We start from the raw sequence: 19,034 nt of genomic DNA on the forward strand, positions 1-19,034 counted from the left end.
GTGGAGATTGAGCGGCGACAGTTGACAGCTTTCGACCTTCTGCCTGAAGTCTGCAATGTTTTCTTAGCAGCCAGGCATCCCTCCACCAAAACTGTATACTCCTGTCATTGACATAAATTTGTGGCATGGTAAAACAGCAAGTCTGTTGACCCACTTTCTGCACCTCTCTCAGACCCTCTTGTCCATACTTTATTTAGCCCAGCAGGACTACGCTTTAAACCCCCTAAAAGGTTATCTCTCGGCCATCTCAGCCTTTCTTAGATTGTCAGGCAAACCTTTGTTATTTGAATCTCCCATTTTTGGAAGTTCTTAAAGGGCCTTAACCATTTGTTACCTCCGACCTCGTTCATTATGCCGCAGTGGGACTTGAACCTGGTCCTAACTTATCTCATGTGTGTCCCTTTTGAGCCGATGCACAATTGTCTCTTGACTGTCAAACTGTTTTTCTCATTGCCATCACCTTGGCTCAAAGAGTGATTGAACTTCAAGCTCTCTCTTACAAACCACCATTTTTGTCTGTACACCCTGATAAAGTGGTGCTTCGTACAAGGGCCTCCTTCCTTCCTAGGGTCGTTACTGCTTTTCATGTAGGCCAATTCGTCACCTTGCCTACATTTTATGTGCCCCACATCCCTCTCATGAAGAAGTGAGAGTCCTACATCTGGATCCAAAAAGAGCGTTGGTGTTCTACCTCAATCGTACCAAAAAGTTACAGGTGGACAATCAACTCTTAATTGGATATGTGGATGCGAAGAAAGGGAAGGTGGTGCAGAAACATACTATTTCATGATGGGTATTGCTCTGCATCAAAATGTGCTAAGCTCTGGGAAAGAAGCAACTCCCGAGGACCTGCGTGCTCCCTCAACCAGAGCACCTGCTGCTACGACAGCATTAGCACGTGGAGATCCTGTTCTGGACATCTGTCAGGCAGCAACATGGGTCTGTATGCACACGTTCAAAAAATATTACTACCTGGACAGTCCGGTCCGCAGAGACGGCTTCTTTGGTCGTTCGGGCCCGCAGGACTTTTTTGTGTGATCTTGGTCTCTATCACATGAACAAGTTACTTACCTTCCATAACGATTTATCTGGTAGAGACATATTCTAGTTACAGATTCCTTACCCAATTCCTCCCCTCTTGCGAACTGATTTCTAGGGAAAGGGTTCTCCCTTTCAGGGCCCTAGCTCTGACTCACCAGTTTCAGTGTTCTTCATGGCTCTGTGCTCTGGCGTTGAAAGTCGTGAAAAGAAACTGACGTCAGCGCACCGGGGTGGAGCTTAAGTACATCCACGACATCGTCACGGTGACCACAATGCTTACGACGGAAGTGGAGTCGACCAAAGCTACCGGATCCAGTCTGACCCCTGGGGGGAAATTCTAAGCTAAGGAATCTGCAACTAGAATATGTTTCTACCAGATTAATCACTAGCGAAGGTTAGTAACTTGTTCTTCATGGCTTTTGCGTCATCCTTGAAGTAAACTGAAGCCCATTACTTTCTGGTTCTTGTGTATCTTTCGCAAAAATATATTTGTGCTTCACATCCACCTTTAATAAATATGCAGTGCCATAGCCACTCATTCATGTTTCTCTCCGAGGTTTCACGTGACAATTAGTCAAAAGATTTGCCATTGCTGAAATAAGATGAGCCCTCAAATTTAGCTTTGATATGCCTGAGGAGATTAGATTTCCCTGAAGCCCATCGTACATGCTTTGAGGAAATAACCACTTAAGAAAAGGTTTTTGCTCGCTGAACATTTTTATTTTTTTTAATTTTTATTTTTTAATGTTCTTTGTTTTGTATTTATTTGTAACTTTGTGATTTGCAATTTGAAAATTAGTGGCAAACTCACTTATAAACATAATAATAATTACATTCTTGTAAGTTTCTTGTGAGTAAAAGTCATGCGTGCTTGCATTATGGCATGTCTGACCACCACTACGGCATTTTACTGTGTGTGGGAAAGCACAGAAATCTTTAGAGGAACTTTTCAAGAAAAGGTGATTGTGGCGTCGATCCCTACAAAGTATGGCAGGTTGTTGTTGATTTTGGTGTTAATGCTAAGACATGTCTCACTTTCTCTGCTATTGTATTTTGAGGATGGCAAGTCAAATTTCAGTTTGACTAGGACCTCCCAGAGAACTGTTGTCGTGGTGCATAGGTGAGGATTGGCCGAGCTTGTATTTTTGCTGTTACCTCATATTCGCCATTTAGAAATCTGTCAGACATAGTCTTAATGATTGACTGCTAGGCCTATGTACATTTGTGCTGACACAAGCATTTGAGCATAAACACTCATCCTATTAAGAATACACACCCAACATTTCCTCCCATCAGTCAACATTGTATTTACATTAGCAAGTATTTATTATGGAGATCTAAAACAGAAGTGCATAGGATGCATGAGAAATAGATACTGAATGTTGTAAATGCGAAATTGTTTTATGTTTCTGTCCTCGCCTGGAAAGCAGTTTTCTAAGTGTTCTCACTGTTAAAATTAGACAATCAAAGGCATATGCTCCACATTTGTCACTTTTCCTATAATACTGTTTTGTAGAGTGCAGGATAGTACCCACTTTCTTGGCATGGTTACCACAATTTTCTGCCTGTTGTCAGTGTGCTTCACTGTGTTCTCTGGGAGCCTGCTAACCAGGACCCCAGTGATTAAGCTCTCCCCCTTCTAACTGGGTAACTTAGTTAGTTTAACCCCACATTTGGCATACTGGTTCCCCCATGTAAGTTCCTAGTATAGGATACCCAGGGCTTTGGGGTACCAGGGGATCCCTAAGGGCTGCAGTATGTATTATGCCACCCATTGGGTGCCCGTCAAAAGTGTTCTGCAGGCCTGCCATTGCAGCCTACGTGAAAGGGTGCATGCACCCCTTTTCCCTATAGGTCGCTGCACCAGGTCACTGTAAGTCACACCTATGGCAGGCCCTCCTAGCCCAGAGAGCAGGTTGCAAGTACCTGTGTGTGAGGGCACCCCTGCACTTGCAGAGGTGCCCCCACGAGCTCCAGCTCCATTTTCCTGGGCTTCATGAGTGTAGGGACGCCATTTTACACGTGTACTGGACATAGGTCACTACCTGTGTCCAGCTACATAATGGTATCTCGGAACTTGGGCATGTTTGTTATCAAACATGTCGGAATCATATTCTAGTAATGTTGCCAGTATTGGAAGTTTGATTCCAGGCACTCTGAGGGCTCCTTAGAGGATCACCAGCATTGCTTCTACCAGCCTTCTGGGGTTTTCCGGGCAGCCCAAGCTGCTGCCACTCCTAAGACAAGTTTGTGCCCTCCTGCTGCATGAACAGCTGAAGCCCAGGAAGGCAGAACAAAGGATTTCCTTCGGGAGAGTGGGTAGCACACTCTCCCTTTGAAAAAGGTGTTACATGCCTTGGGAGGGGTAGACTCTCCAACCCACTGATATGCTTTGAAGGGCACATTTGGTGCCCTCTGTGCATAAACCAGTCTACACCAGTTCAAGGACCTCCAGTCCCTGCTCTGGCACGAAACTGGACAATGGAAAGGGGAGTGACTACTCACCTGTCCATCACCACCCCAGGGGTGGTGCCCAGAGCTCCGCTAGGAGGTCCCTGGGTTCTGCCATCTTGAATCCAAGGTTGGCAGGGACCTCTGGGAGCATCTGAGTGGCCAGGTCAGGCAGGTGATGTTAGGGCCCCCTCCCGACAGGTGATCACCTGGCTAGGTGACCAATCTCCCTTTCAGGGCTATTTAGGGTCTCTCTCTTGGGTGGGTCCTCAGATTTGGCTTGCAAGACTCCAGCAGGACTCCTCTGCAACCTCTACTTCGACTTCTAGCCACTGGGACCGCGACTGGACCCTCTAGGAACTGACAAATCTGCATCCACGACAAAGACTTTGCTTGTAACATTGTTTCCACAGCTCCTTTCAGCTTCTGCAACATTTCCTCTGCTGTGCTTCCTCTTAGGGTGGCAAGTCTTCAATCTGCACAAGAAGGAAGAAGGAATCTCCCTAGAAGTGAAGGAGTCCCTCAACTGCATCCACAGGCACAAACTGCAATGACGACCGGCTGCATGGATCTCCTTTGATCCTGAGTTGCTGGTGGTGGGCTGGAGAAGTCCTCTTGGTCCTTTTTGTCAGCTGTCTAACTTTGGTGGAGGTAAGCCCTTGCCTTCCCACGCAGGACAGTACCCCCGTGCACCACGTGTCTTGCAGCTACCAAGGCTCCGTGTACCCCCAGCGCTCCTTCCTGCGACACACAGCTCTATGCGTGCTTCTCCTGGGACCCTTCTCCAGTAGTGCTGTGTGGGCTCCTCTGTGACTCCTGATTTCTCATCCAATTGGTCTCCTGTGGGGGGTGCCTCCTCTTCTTTGGACTCTCTGCCTTGCTGTGGGTCCCCCTAGGAATCTCCCTGTGGGTTGAGTCCCCCTGGACCTTCCTGGTCCCCGGCACATCCATTTTTGCTTCACTGCGACTTCTGCCTTTGCCAAGGCTTGTTTGTGGCTCTTCCTCACCACTGATCGACTACAATCATCCACCGTGGGACATCGACTGCATCCTCCAAGAACTCTTCACCGGCTCCAGGGCTGCATTCCTGACCGTCTTCGTCCTACCGTCGAACAACTTGCATCCACAGCTGGTTGGGTAGTAGCTCCTACTCCTCCTGGACTGTTCTGTGACTTCTGGACTTGGTCCCCATCTTCCACAGGTCTCCCTCTTCAGGAATCCACCGCTGGTTTCTTGCAGTCTTGTGTGTTGGGTTGCATTTCCTTCATTTTCTTCCTTGTGGGTTTGGGGAAAATCTAGTAATTTACTCCCGTCCTCCTAGTTGCTAGGGGGCACTGTGGTACTTACTTTTGGGTTTTCTAGTACCCCCAGACCCCCTCTACACATTCCACTTACCTCGTTGGGGGTCCTGTGTTCGCATTAAATTTTTTTAGTTTATGGTTTGGGCTGCCCCTAGGGTCACTATTGTCTATCTTCATTTGCACTGTTTCTATCAATTTCTATGTCTAGTGCTGATTACTAGTGTGTGTGTATCTAGTGTGTTACTTACCTCCTGTTGGAGGGTTGCCTCACTAGTACTTTTTGGTATTGTGACACTAAACTAAAGTATCTTTATTTTTGTAACAGTGTTTTCTTTCATGTGTGTAGGTGTTGTGTGACTACAGTGGTTTTGCATGAGCTTTGCATGTCTCCTAGATAAGCCTTGGCTGCTCATCCACAGCTACCTCTAGAGAGCCTGGCTTCTAGACACTGCCTACACTCCACTAATAGGAGATACCTGGACGTGGTATAAGGTGTAAGTACCTCAGGTACCCACCACACACCAGGCCAGCTTCCTACATAGGGTCAGAAGTCCCGGTCACAGTAAACATTTGCTATTCTTCCTAGGTCTGGATTAGCTATACTTTCCCACACAGATGACCTATGTCATGAGTTCCCTTGCAGGTGTTCTGTGTTAGTTTCTTCCCAGTAGAGTGCTAAACTTTTCTGAATGTTTGCAGTGGTGCTCCTTTTAACATGGACAACTACCATTCTGTTGGACTTGACCCTTTTTGGAGGGTCATCCCCAACCTTTTTCCTTCACGCCTCAATTTTTTGCTAAATTCGTTTTTGTTGGCATTAGGACTCTATGCACTTTACCACTACTAACTAGTACTAAAGTTCTTGTGCTCTCTCCCTAAAGCATGGTAGATTGGCTTATACCTAAATGACACATTTAATTAACTTGCATGTCCCTAGTAAAGTAGCAGTACCTTTGCCCAGAGCCTGTACATTAAATGCTACTAGTGGGTGTGCAGCACTGATTGTGTCACCCGCTTAAGTAGCCCCTTAAACGTGTCTCATGCCTGCAATTGCAGAGCTTGTGTGCAATTCAATCCATTTAAACTTGGCAAATTAAACCTTTTACCAGGCCCAAACCTTCAATTCTTTAGGTTTCGTCTGCACACATGCTTGTGAAATCTTTTGTTAGTAAAACAAAAAAAACAAAAAAACTTAAAAGGGCCTTTGAACCAGCCTCTTACTTATCTGAACTTAACATAGGCATACTCCAAAGTCGCTCTGGTTTACCTGCTTCGGATTGGCCAGCACGTCATCGTCACATCACTTCCTTTCGGCTTCATATTCTTCGCTGATCTTGCTGTTGAGTTGCCTGTGGACCAAGTACTCCTTCCGGTCACTTCCTATTGGACACTGGCCTGTGTCCTTCTTCTGGCTGATGGTACTTCTTTTTTCTTCTTGCATGTCATCTTTCTTTGCTGCCATCGTCTGTCTTCTTTCTTCATTGCTGTCTTCTTTTTTCTTCCAGCATGCTGTCTTCTTACTTCGCTGACGTCTTCTTTCTTCGATGCCTTCATTTAACTTCTTTCTTTGTTGCCATCAGTCTTCCTTTTTCTCTCTGCATACCGTCTTCTGTCTTCGCTGTCTTCTGTACTGCATGCTGTCTTCTGTACTGCATGCTGTCTTCTCCCGCCTTTGGTCTTCTCCTGTCTCTCCCCGTCTCCCCTGCCATCTCCCCCGTCTCCCGCCTTATCCCGTCTTATTTCTTTTAACAAGCATGCCAATGTTTCGCTTTTGCCTTTTTTGTATGTAACTGGCTTACAAATATTAGAAAAACGTTATAATAATGTTTGTTTTATTAAATAAAAAAACATTATTATAACATTTCTCTAATATTTTAAGCCAGTTACATAGATAAAAAAATACAAAGGCAAAACCTGCTGGCTTTCCAAATGCTTGTAATACATATGGCTCCCCTAAGGTAGGAGTTGGGCAGCTCCAAGGGCAGGGTGCAGTGTATTCAAAAAGTTGGTCTTGAATTTTTATGTTTCACATGCCCTGTTAGTGAAAAACTCCTAAATTCATTTTTTGCTACTGCATCGTCTATCTCTCCCATAAGATAACATTGGAGTTTGCTTATTACAGTTTATAAGTGTAATGAAACACAATTTTAAATCTTAATTTATGGTGAAGTTGGATTTTAAATTCAATTTCTGAAAATGTGACTTTAGCCATTTGGTGCCTACAACCTCTCTGTGGGTCACATGGGTCACATGACTGAGTGCAGCTGACATTTGGACTTGTGTATTCTTTCCTCCTAGACACCCACACACTGTGGGAACGTAGGTGTGACTGAATGGTCCATCACTGACGGGAGCGGAAGGAGAGTCTGGGCACAGACCCACTTAAACTTGATTAGTCTGTCTCCAATCTCCACACAAAGGGCTGCATAACCCCCGTAGTTTGTCTGGAGCCAGGGCAGGCAAGGCATCTGTGCATTTCAAAGACATGCCTCTAGAAGCTTCTCCCCACTTCAAAGGCACAACCGTGCATAACAGAATGACCTTGGACACCAACTCTTCTGTACTCTTCTGGACCTGTGGATGCACTGTTAGGAAGGACTGCTGTGCCAGAAAGGATTGCCACTCTGCTGGACTGCTGCTCTAAAGGAACAGCTGACCTGCTGCTCTCTTGCCTACGGAGGAAGAAGTAGACCTGCAGCTTCATCTTGAACTTAGGATCCTAAAATTACTCAAAAGGCTAATCTGCTTGCTTCCCGATCTGAGCCTCAGGGGCATAAGTCTTCCCAACCAGCTCTTAGTCCCTGATCCCTAAGTGGTGCCCCTCAGGCCCTAGACCCTTGGAGTGGCTCACAAGGTCTAGAAATCAGGCTTTTGGGCTCTTCACGACCATGAATGGTCCTATTTGCACCAGACCCACGCTGCTCGCACCAAAATTCAGCACAAGCAGCCACCAGCCCATGTCTTCGCACAGCAAGTATCGATTGCCTGCGAAGCACCACAGCTATGAAGCTAAAGCCTACCTGTCTCTGACCCCCAGTCTGCTCTTCACACCAACCTCTTTCTGTGATGCTTTCCTTTCTCCTGTTACCCTCTCAAATGTAAATGGGACTCTGGGCACAAAACTTGGGATGGTAAAACTTTAGTGGGACTAATCTGGCTGCCTTGAACGTTTGCCTTTGACCTGGTCCAGCGCGACAAGATAGCAGTAGATAGTGCTTTCTCCTTTTAGGTGCTATTTTGCAAATTATTTTTCAAGAATTCTTAACTCCAGCTCCACTGATTGGATTTTTGTCGTTTTGGTTGTTTTATTTAATAAATTAAGATCTCTGTTTCTAACCTGGTGTGGGATCCTTTTTGCGAGGTGTTTTCACTGTTTTAGTGTTTGAAGTGTTTAACAATTACTTTACACATCGCCTCTAAGTTAAGCCTGACTGATATGCATGAAGCTGCCAGGGGGTTGAACACAGATTGATTTGGGGTTTGCTTGTCCCTACCCTGACTAGGACTGTGGTTGCTGCTTGACCATGGCTCACACCACAGTCAACGAGTAACCCAATTTCTAGCACATTTCCATTTCGTGGCTATGGCACAACTAATGGATGGTGGCAGGTTGCCCTGGGGTAGAGTCCTTTAACAGCATCCCACATTAAGAAATTTGCCAACTGGTTCTTACTGGGTAATGCATATAGCCTGTCATGACTGGACCCCATTATTTCCTCTGTGCGAGGTATATATGATGACTGCTTATATACAGGAGGGGCAGCATATTGTAACTGGGTGATGGAGTAGCCAATAACCACGTGGTCCCAGGTTTATATTCTGCTGTACGTTTGTAACACTAGTTTGTAAGATACCTACAGCTAATTTTGTTCTGCTGTCTTCTCTGCACCTGCACCAACCATTATTAGCCTAGTGGGGCATGTCTAGTTCAGAAACCTCATACACCCCGTAAAACCAGATTTATTCGTACCCCACCATTTCCATCATGTCCCTCCATGGCTTGAGAGAAGAAACACCCGAACAAAGTGCTGTGCCGAAAGGCATAGCTATTACAAAACACCTCAACAAAGGAGATCCTTATCTCTCACATTGTGTGTCTGGCTCTGCTGAGGAGAACTAAGCCCAGCAACAATGATTGATTCTTTCCGTAGTGTCAAAGCCAGATACGCTAGCCCATTGGACAAGTGGAAGAAAACACCAAATCTGTCTGCTACCTGGATCTCAAAAGAACTATGAGGAACGAAAATCACTGAGAAGGCTTACCAACAGATTGAGGCAGTCCCCCTATTTCTCTAAATTAACTCAGCTTAGGGCTGCCGGAAGAAACTACAATAAACATATATTTGGCTAAGCACTTGCACATCAATTTGCTTTTGGATGCCTCTAAGAATTTCCCAAAATTCATCTGGCGCAGTTGTGGTCCCTGAAACAATATATAAATTAATTGCATGATAACTAGAAGTCCGTTGAACTCTCACTTTCCCTAAACTGCCAGTCCATGGCAGGTTAAACCTTAAATTACTGTCGACCTTGTCTCATGTTATCGAAAGCTCCATTATAATAAGAGTAAAACCCTTGACTGATTTTCCTGGTGTGGTGCCAGCAAACATTTGTACAGAAAGGGCTAAACATTTCAACACTGCTGTGCCACTTAGTTACATTTGTGACTTGTGCACTAACCCTTCCATGCCTGAATGAAAATCACTCCTACTGAACAAACCCACAGCTGGCACTGAAGACCTAAAAAAAAAAAGTCTACTTTGTTTCAGGTCTGTTTTTTTTACTTAGTGTCTGTCTTTGTAGCCTCCCACCTTTCACTCTGTATCCACTCAAACAATTGTGAAGAGAAATATCAATCTGGTTTCACACGAGACTGTAGTACAGCGAGAAGTAGTTGATGATTCACTCTCTGCTTCCTTGGTTTAGATAGCTCTTTCTTGTCTGGCTTTTTCTACAGCTGGCTTCAATACAGCCCAATGTATGTCTCTTATCATTATTTTGAAAGACCAAATGGTCATGTAAGGTGTTGTCCTAAACTGATTTGCCGCCTATCTTTCAAACGGACTCCAAGCTGTGAAAATAGCTAACTCTGTAATGCGCAATATTAGTCTGCAACAAGTGCCTCGAGATTTAATTGTGTCTCTGTCACTGGAACCATTTGGGGCTAAGCTCAAGAACCCTAAGATGCTTTCTCTTCAAAGTGGGCGGCACAACCAGATCTATTTTTATGTTTTACTTCTATTGACATCTCCTTTCTCTCGACACCATTAAGAGATGAATGTCTGATAATCACTTCGAACATGACCTCTCAAAACTGAATTTTTGTTAATCTCTCTGAAAAAGTCCAACCTCCCAGTTAAACTGTGAACAGATTGCTGTATACTCTATGGCCGGAAACTGACTATTGTCGATAACCTCTAATCCTTGGGATTCAATTCTTGACAATAGCTTTAACTCTCCGGGCTGTGCTAGGGCCATAGTGCACATTGCCAGCTTATATTGCAAAGTGATAGCTTTTTCTGAACAAGACTATAGGAAATTCGGTTACCTGTTGAAGGGGGAGAAACCCTACTCGAGCAGCAACCACATTTCTCGCCAGGATGAAACACAATCAAATCCCACTTTAAGCTGTGCATAATCCTTTGGAAGCTTGGCACATTAGCAGTCAAGCTTAACTTGAAGGCAATGTGTAAAGTATGTATGCAGCACTTCAAACAGTAATAATGTGAAAACACAACACAAGAAAATTAACACACCAATTAAACAAAAAATAGAGTAGAATTTAATAAACTACTTCACACCAATACAACAAAACTGCAGTTGATAGGCAGGAGATATACAAAGTCAGAGATTTAGGTTAAAATAGTGCAGCCCACACATATTGAGTGTGTGTGCTGACTGTGTGTGTTTTAAAATGACACACCTTGGTTAAATATAGAAAAGCGTCAGCGCTGATCAATGTATATAGATTGAGGCCCTTAGTACGTGTCTGGTGGTCCTGGGACCAGCAGACTCGCGGTGGCGGTCGGATCACTGCCAAAGCAGCGGTCCAGCCTCCACATTATGACTGTGGCAGAGCCACCACGGTCCGACCGCCGGCAATGCAAGTCGAAAGTCTGGCGATGCTGGCGAACTTAATCCACCAGGGCACTACCGTGCAAAGGCTGGCGGAGACAAGGAGACGGGGGCCCCTCCACTGCTCATGCACTTGACATGGACATTGCAGGGTCCCCCATTGACAGCCCCATCGCGCTTTTCACTGCCTGAATTACAGGCAGTAGAAAGCATGACGGGTGCTATTGCACCCAACGCACTGCAACATTGTCACTGGCTCGATTATGAGCCGGCGTCAATGTTGTGGTCTAATCTCTCTGGGCCAACGGGCGGAAACACTGTTTCCGGCCACTCGCCAAGCGGGAAACTCGTAATAGGGCCAGTGGGTGGAAAACCGGAGTGGCAGTTTTCTGACCCAAAGAATTTGGCGGGCGGCCTCTGCTGCCCGCCAAACTCTTAATGAGGGCCAAAGTGTTTATACTGAATGCATGCGTACAAGTAAATGTAAAATGCATAAAGGTATTAGTGCTGGACAGGAAGTGTGCTGAGAGTGTAGACTTGGTCAGTGTGCCTGCAATAGTACATTGTATGGAGGACCCTGTGTTCCATTTTGGGAAGCCCTTGTCTGTCTGCTAAAAACATGAGGAGGAGAGAAATTACAGATTTGTGTGTTGCTGCATTCCTGTGAGCTGAATGGGGGCATGTTGAGAGAAAAGGAACTGACTCCCTTTACATATCAAAAGATTCTTCTTTGATTCAGTGATTGCAAGGTAAGACCCTGGCCACATCTCAGGAAGATAGGACTGATAAGAAAATCATAAACAGTAGGCTGGAACCCGGGGTTAACCCTTTGATGAACTTATCATATTGTCTTTCATCCAGGTGTAAAGTTTGATCAATCCCATGAACTATGTTGTAGTCAGTCAGTTTGAGAGTAGTGCCTGCTATGACGGAAAATGAAAAGAAGTGCCCACTTCAAAATAAGCAGAATCCCAGTGTTAGAACTGAGGTTTCTGGTTGTCAGAGTATGCACCCTGTACAAGCAGAGACCACCCCTCTTGTCAGGGTAAGCTAGATACACACTAAAAGATAACCGGAGCTCACTCTCTGGTAGCATGGCATAGAGCAGTCAGGCGTATCTAAAGAGGCAATGTGTAAAGTATTTGCACAGCCCACACACAGTAACACAATAAAAACACCACAAAAATATTCCCCAGAGAGTTAAAAAAAAAATGTATTTTATTTTTATGAGTAGCACAAGACTAAAAAAACAAAACCCCAATTAGAAGTAGAGTTATTAACTTCTAAAGATGAAATCAAAAAGTAGTGCTTAGAAGTCAGTAGTGCTTAGAGGTTCCTTGAGGTCGCAGAGGGCTGGGGTAAATCCAATGTTTGGGTGACCGCGATGGAGGGCAGGCCCGGATACAGGACTTACACAAATCGTGCAGAAAAAGTACCTTGGATGGGGGAAGCGTCAATGTAGAAGACTGGATGCGAGGAGCAGAAGTGGCTCACTGCATCAGCGTCAATCTTGTGGATGGATGCAATACGTTAATTCTGATCTGCGCAGTCAACGAAGGCCTTGTCGGCAAACTCCTTTGTGATGTGTTGTCGTCCAGCTGCACATTCGGGAATGCTTCAGCGTCGAGCAGCGTGAAAGATGAGCGATTTGTTGCTGTCGAGCCACACACTCGGGGAAGCTTCAAGATCTAGCAGCCCTGAAGATGGGCAATGCTTCGTCTCAAGGAAATGCGCAGGTTCCAATTGGCACAGCGACCCGTCTGTTCTGATGGATCGTACAGCTTAAATCGCTTTTCAAGGGCCCAGGACTAGATTGGCACCACTTGGCAGGGCAAGACTCACAGACTGAAGAGTCCTGGTGCTGTTGCAGGTTTGAAGGAAGTAGTTGATGGCCTTGAGTCTCAGAACAGAGAGCAAGCCAGCAAGCCCTGGTTGTCAATCTGGATACAAGCAAGATGGGTCCAGTCCTTGTCCTTAGCAAAGCAGAGATCAGCAGGGCAGCTCAGCAAAGCAGAGAGCTGTCCTTCAGGGCAGCAGAGTGGCAGTCCTTGTAGCACAGCAGTCCTCACTCCTGGCAGAGTTCTTCACAGGTCCAGTAGTTTACAGTCTTCGTATGGTCAGAGACCTAGTACTTATTCCCAGTTGTGCGTTTGACGAGGGGGTGACTTCATTGCAAGCCCTTGAAGTGCAGCAGTGCCCTTTCTTCCCAGCTCTGGCTCCAGACAGGGCAGACACTCTTTTCAGGTGTGGCAGCTCCCCTCCTTCCTGCCCAGGAAGAGCAATCAGAATGCAGATGAGTTCTCTCATACCCACCCATTCCGTGTTTGTGGCTGTCTAAAGGGAATGCACAAAGTGTAGCTGTCACCCCGACATGTACTGGAGTATTTTGGACTTTAATTCTAACTGAAATCCTCGAATGATTCTTAGTAAAATCTACGCAGACAGGAAAAAATGTCCCATTCGCGGCTGAAACAAATACAAACTAGTGCATCTACTGTTAAACTAAAGCGCACTGTAATTCTCAAGTCATTCAAAATAGGATATATGAAGAAAAAAAAAAAATGTTCAGACATCAGGTTTCCTAAGCAGATATATGGCTTAAAGCAACACGAAAACCCCTGATTTATGTTTGAAGGCACAATGTACTTTCTAAATGTCATTTGAGCACTTTGACCCAGCGATAGTAATTCGTATCAACTGCATTTTGCAGCAGAACAAGATTTTGTTTTATCAAGTTTAAAACAAAAAATGGTTCTGATCATTAAGTACTTCAAGTAACACTATGAAAATGAGTTTGATCCACAATAGATTACTAATACCGTAATGACTTGAAAACTGTGGCAACTATATAAATGTTACCGCTCAAGTGCTGGATTCCTTAAAGGAAATAAGACAACGCTGGCCGCACAGAAGAAATCCTGCAACCGGAGGGCGAGAACACACACAACAAATGTAAAAAAAAGTCGACAGGAATGTTTTGGACAGTTTACTTGTAAGCCAGAGTACTTTCTTAACAGCCACACCTTTAAACCTAAACTGTTGGAGTGTTGGAAACGCCTGCACCCCAGGATGTTGATTCCGGCGTGCCAGAATTATTAACGTTACTGATAAAATGCAGCGCAGGCAACAATTGTGTTTCAAAGTTTAGATAACTGTTCAACATTAGAATGAATACAAAGCGTCGGGACCGCCTGCGCTTCATATTGTTGATACCAGCATGACAGAACCAACAATGTTAACAAAAATCCCTCGCCGCCACCATTTGTAATTCACAGTTTTGACAAAATGTCGCGAACGCCTACACGTCATGGCGTTGATACCGGCGTGATAGAATCAATAATGTTGCCACTCAAATACAGCACTGGCATCATTTGTGATTAACGGCTATGACAGCTCCTCAGTAGAACTAACAATGTGTCTTAGCACGCGAGACAATGTAACGACTTACTCGAATAACAACGGGGAAATAAATTGAAATCCATCATGTCCACCATAGACGAAAGATTTGCCAAAGGCATTTAAATAAGCACATAATTGTATTTAACAAGCGACTCAAACTGGGAATACGGTTTATGCATGGAAGCTTGAAAAAAATAGCGCAATTTCAGACAAATGTGTGTTTTTTTTAAGAAGTTGTATTAAATGTTCTTATGGTAAAATCACAATTGTAAATGTTGTTTTTAGGATCGACTTAAATTGAAAGCTTTGTAAAAAAAATAATAATAATAATCATCCCCTGAGCAAGAACGAAAGTTAGTTTAGCAGATTGTCAACAACCAGTGCTTCTAGAAAGGACTAAAAAGTAATAAAAGAAAATGAAGGCTGTACTCCAAGGAAAGTGTACCGTATCGGAACTGTGTGTTTCATCCGGTCTTGGTCCTGAAATGACCCCAGAACTACGGGGTTGAAACAGGTCGACCAATAGCATTCAGGGAGTTCAGCCATCATATCAAGGCAACTGTATTAAAAGATGGAGGTGCCTTGTGTGAAAAAAAAAAAAAAAAAAAAAAAAAGGACCATGCATTCCAGTCATATGTATTGAACTCAGGAGTCTTTAAAGACAAAAAAAATTGACTCTGTTCTTACAAAAAAGCAGGACTGGTAAATTAATTTGGTATAAGACGTGAAGAAAAATGTCTTTCCTGTGTTTACATAGGGACATGGGACTGTCTTGGATATGTAACATTTAATTCAATTGTTTTGTTTCACTTATGTATGTTTTGAATTGGTTTTGTGTTAATTATGTATGTAGCAATTTTCGGGTTTGTTTTTCTGATGTTTGTGATATGAAAACTGAAATTAACTTAAAATGTTTTTGGAATAATTTAAAATTATGATTCGGGTCAAGAGGATTAAGTTTGTTGCTTGTGGTTTGGAATGTTGATGTGATTCAAATCGAGCCACGGTATCCTTTATGTTTGTTTTGTTAAATGTGGCCCAATCTGGCTGTGTAAAGGACCTAACCCCTTGGTAAATCACAGGAACTTTCTGAAAGTGGCATTTTCAGAACTATGACTAAAAACCTAACTTTGTCATTAAAGAGGGTTGAAATACAATTATTTTAGGACCAACTTAACCTTCACTACCTGCTCCCAATTGAAATTTATCACTTATTAAATGTAATAAGGTAACTCACTGTTCTTGTATGGAAGAGGTAGGCCTCACAGTAGTGAAATACAAATGTAGGACTTTTTCATTATCTCAACATGTGAAACTTGAAAGTACATGTCCACTTTTTAAATACACCACACCCTGCCCAGTGGGCTGTTTAGGGCGTATCCTATGGATTACCTATATGTATTAAAAAGGGAGGTTCAGATCTGGCAAAAGGTTTATTTTGGCAAGTCAAATTGGCAGTCTAAAATTGCCCACATGCTGAAATGACGGACCAGAGACATGTAAAGGGCTACTTAAGTGGGTAGCACGAAGAGTGCAGTAGGCTCACTAGTAGCATTTAATTTACAGTCCCTGGTTACATGTAGTACCACTTTACTAGGGACTTAGAAGTAAATTAAATTTGCCAATCGGATGTAAGCCAATGTCTCCATGTTTGAAAGAGAGAGCACAAGGACCTTAGCACTGGTTATCAGTGGTGTGTTAAAATGTGCAGAGTCCCAAAACCAGGAAAAACAAATTCACCAAAAAACAGGAGGAATAAGGTAAACGTTTGGGGTGTGGGAGACCACTATAAGGCTAACAGGTCTAACAAAGACCTAAAGGCCTTTCAGCTGTATGTTCTTTCCAGACTGGATTATGGGATTTCTTTTTAACTTGCATACTTATTTTATCTAGTCCTCTTTAGTTCCCCCATAGTCTCATAAGTTTATGCGGATAGTCCCGTACCATGAAATCGGTTCCTCCATTTGGGTGCGCCAGTCCTTTTCCTTGTGCCTGGCAAGCTTGTGGGAGATGATGTAAACAAGAAAATATCCAGAAGGGATAAATAGACTTAACTAGCAAAGTGAAAAACTTAATTATTCACTAGAAACTAATTTCTTTTATTTCCAATTGACCAATTAAACTATAGTGTCCACCAATACCTGTGTACCGAGGGAAATCTTATATACAAAATGACAAATAGAAAAAATACACTATATACATATTATACATCACAAGAAACAGCAAAGGAAAGTTCCATTATAGCACCGTGAGAGAGTATGATCTGCAAAGCCAATCAATGACCAGCAGTCACAAAAGAAGGTAATGACGATTGTCCATGGAGAGTATCTTAGCTCGGTGAAATCGAGCAGTCACCGAGAGACAGTCCGATACAGTCCGTGATTTCTAGTTCATAGTTCATAAATTCCAAAAGTCATTCCTTGAAAAGTATAGTCAAGCGTGTGGGAGATGGCACAATAACATTTTTGAGCAATGTCTCTGTTGCGGCTAAGTCCCCATTGTAACCAGCGCCTGCACCCTCTTTTCCTCCATTAGACCAAGGAGCGCAATCAATGCTGAGCGTTCATCAGGGCGTCCCAAAGCCAGCTCACACCACATGGAAAAAATGAGCTTCCCTCTCTCCACGAGTCACAAAGCTTAATAGGCATCATGTAGGTAGCTTGCAGGTAGTTCAGTAGTATCAGGCGGAACCTGGAAGATATTGCTAACTCTCTAAGAGCCTTTAACACGCTTCTCTTCTCATTTTCATCTAACAATCCTATCCATGCTTCCTATTTAGCCCTCAGTATTGAGATTAGGTCTGGTGAGTTATTAACTAGTGATCTGTACACCTGAGATATCCCACCCTGTTCCAGCGCCCCCATCAAGAGCTGTGCCTCCACAGGACTGAGCATCGGGGCCTTAATGATGAGGTCCCCATGTTTTAATAATGCATGCCAGAGTTATATTCAGCCCAAATGTCTTTAAACGATTTATTGTGGGAACCCTGCCATATGTCTCTGATCCAGGAGATGCAGATCAGGTCCCACATTCTGTGCCTTCCCAACTGTGCGACTTGCTCAAGCCATCTCCCTGTCCATAATGGGGTCTTCGGGTGATCTTTCTATCCCACCCCGTACAGCACAGATCAGCCCTGCATATTTGTATTGTTGCTTTTGACGGTTCTGGCAGGGAGACTGGGATTTGGCGCACTGTAGAGCATTTTTAATACAAGGTCGATACCAATTGCGCCAACTCCATTCTAAAGACCAGATCATCTCCCCCTCTGTGGAGTCATTCTTTGAACACTACCAGCTGAGAGGCCCAGTAATAAAACTGTAGGCACACAACTGCCAAGCCCTGTTTGAATGTGGATTGAACTCAATTCTCAAATGCAATCCATGAGACTTTTAGTCTATAGAAATGCCCTGGAGTGCGTCAAACCATTACTGTGTGATAGAGTATGGAAAATTCTATAATGCATAGAGGAATCGAGGTAATGCTAGCATCTCAAAGGGAGCTACTTAGCTGAGTATGTTGGGTAGGGGCTTTGCCCGTTTTTTAAAGTCTACGTACATCTCATTCACTGAGTGGGTGTGGGGGACTCAGATTCAAGGTCTAGGCCTATTCTGGCAGCAGTGTTATATATATATACACTGAGATACTGGAAGCTCAGCCTGTGCACAGGAATCGAGTGCTGTTAATCCATTGGTCCCATTATTCCTGTGACAGGTACCACCAATGATTTGGATCACTTTACTTGTAGTCCCAATGCCTGCCCATATAGGTGAAGCATTCCTTGTATACACTGGCTAGAAGTTTCAGGTTGAGAAATAAGCAGCAAGATGTCATCTGCTTAGAGCGCTATGTGGTCATCAGTCCCTTCCCCTCATCAGAACCCCTCTATTTGCGCATCACATCTGACTCGTATTGCCAGAGGTTCCAATGCAAGGGGAAACAAGAAAGGGGACAGAGGGCACCCTTGCTTGTTGTCCCTTTTATTTGGAAAAGGATACAATAAAGCTCCGTTTGCCCTAACTTTTGCTTTGGGATTGATATATTGTAGTTGCACCATCTATATGAACCTCGGTCCCAAGCCCGTGCGGTGCAGAAATCCCCACAGAAAGTCCCAATCTAAAGTATAAAATGCTTTTCCGAAGTCTGAGGAGGAGGAGCACATTATCTCCCTGTGAGGTTGGACTGTATGATGTACATGCTTCAGGTGGCCTCCTTTCCTTGTGCAACACAACTGTGGTTGCCAGGTCATGCCCATCAAGTAATTGCTGCTTAGTGAGAGCTTCAGTGTACATATGGAGTAGGTGTGACCACAGGGAAATCCTTATCCATTGGTAGAGCTCCACAGGATTCAGTCTGGACTTGGGGGTCTTACCCGCCCGCATGTCCGAGAGTGCATTGTCAAGCTTCTCTGCCGCAAGGAGCTGATCAAGGTTCCGTCTGTCAGACTCATATACATGCGGAAGGAGCAGATCTGCAATAAGGGAATGTGTTAAATCCTTGGTGGGCCACGCCCTCCTCCCATGCAGGAGTTTGTAATAATCTGCAAAGGTATTAGCGAACTCGCTTGCTCCTACAGCCCTGTGGCTGGTTGGGCCCGTCACTTCAGGGATGACTCATGTGTGCCAGCCAGAAGAACCGTTTACTGGGTTTGTCTCCCCATTCATATATTATTTGCTGTATATTAATCCAGCATTGCTGAGACTCAAGTACACACAGTTGCCGTAGTGTCACCTTGTCGATTGCAAGTTGACACCTGTCTGTCTCGTCCCT

The 19,034-nt window shown here is 44.2% G+C and overlaps 1 protein-coding gene across 4 annotated transcripts in view; it reads left to right on the forward strand.

Moving 5' to 3' along the window:
- Window positions 1-19,034, forward strand: part of DIAPH3 (diaphanous related formin 3) — a 1,960,340-nt gene that overhangs the window by 1,234,353 nt on the left and 706,953 nt on the right. The gene's annotated exons all lie outside the window — the stretch shown is intronic.

The sequence above is a fragment of the Pleurodeles waltl genome, chromosome 8 (assembly GCF_031143425.1).
Source record: "Pleurodeles waltl isolate 20211129_DDA chromosome 8, aPleWal1.hap1.20221129, whole genome shotgun sequence".
NCBI classification, from domain to species: domain Eukaryota; kingdom Metazoa; phylum Chordata; class Amphibia; order Caudata; family Salamandridae; genus Pleurodeles; species Pleurodeles waltl.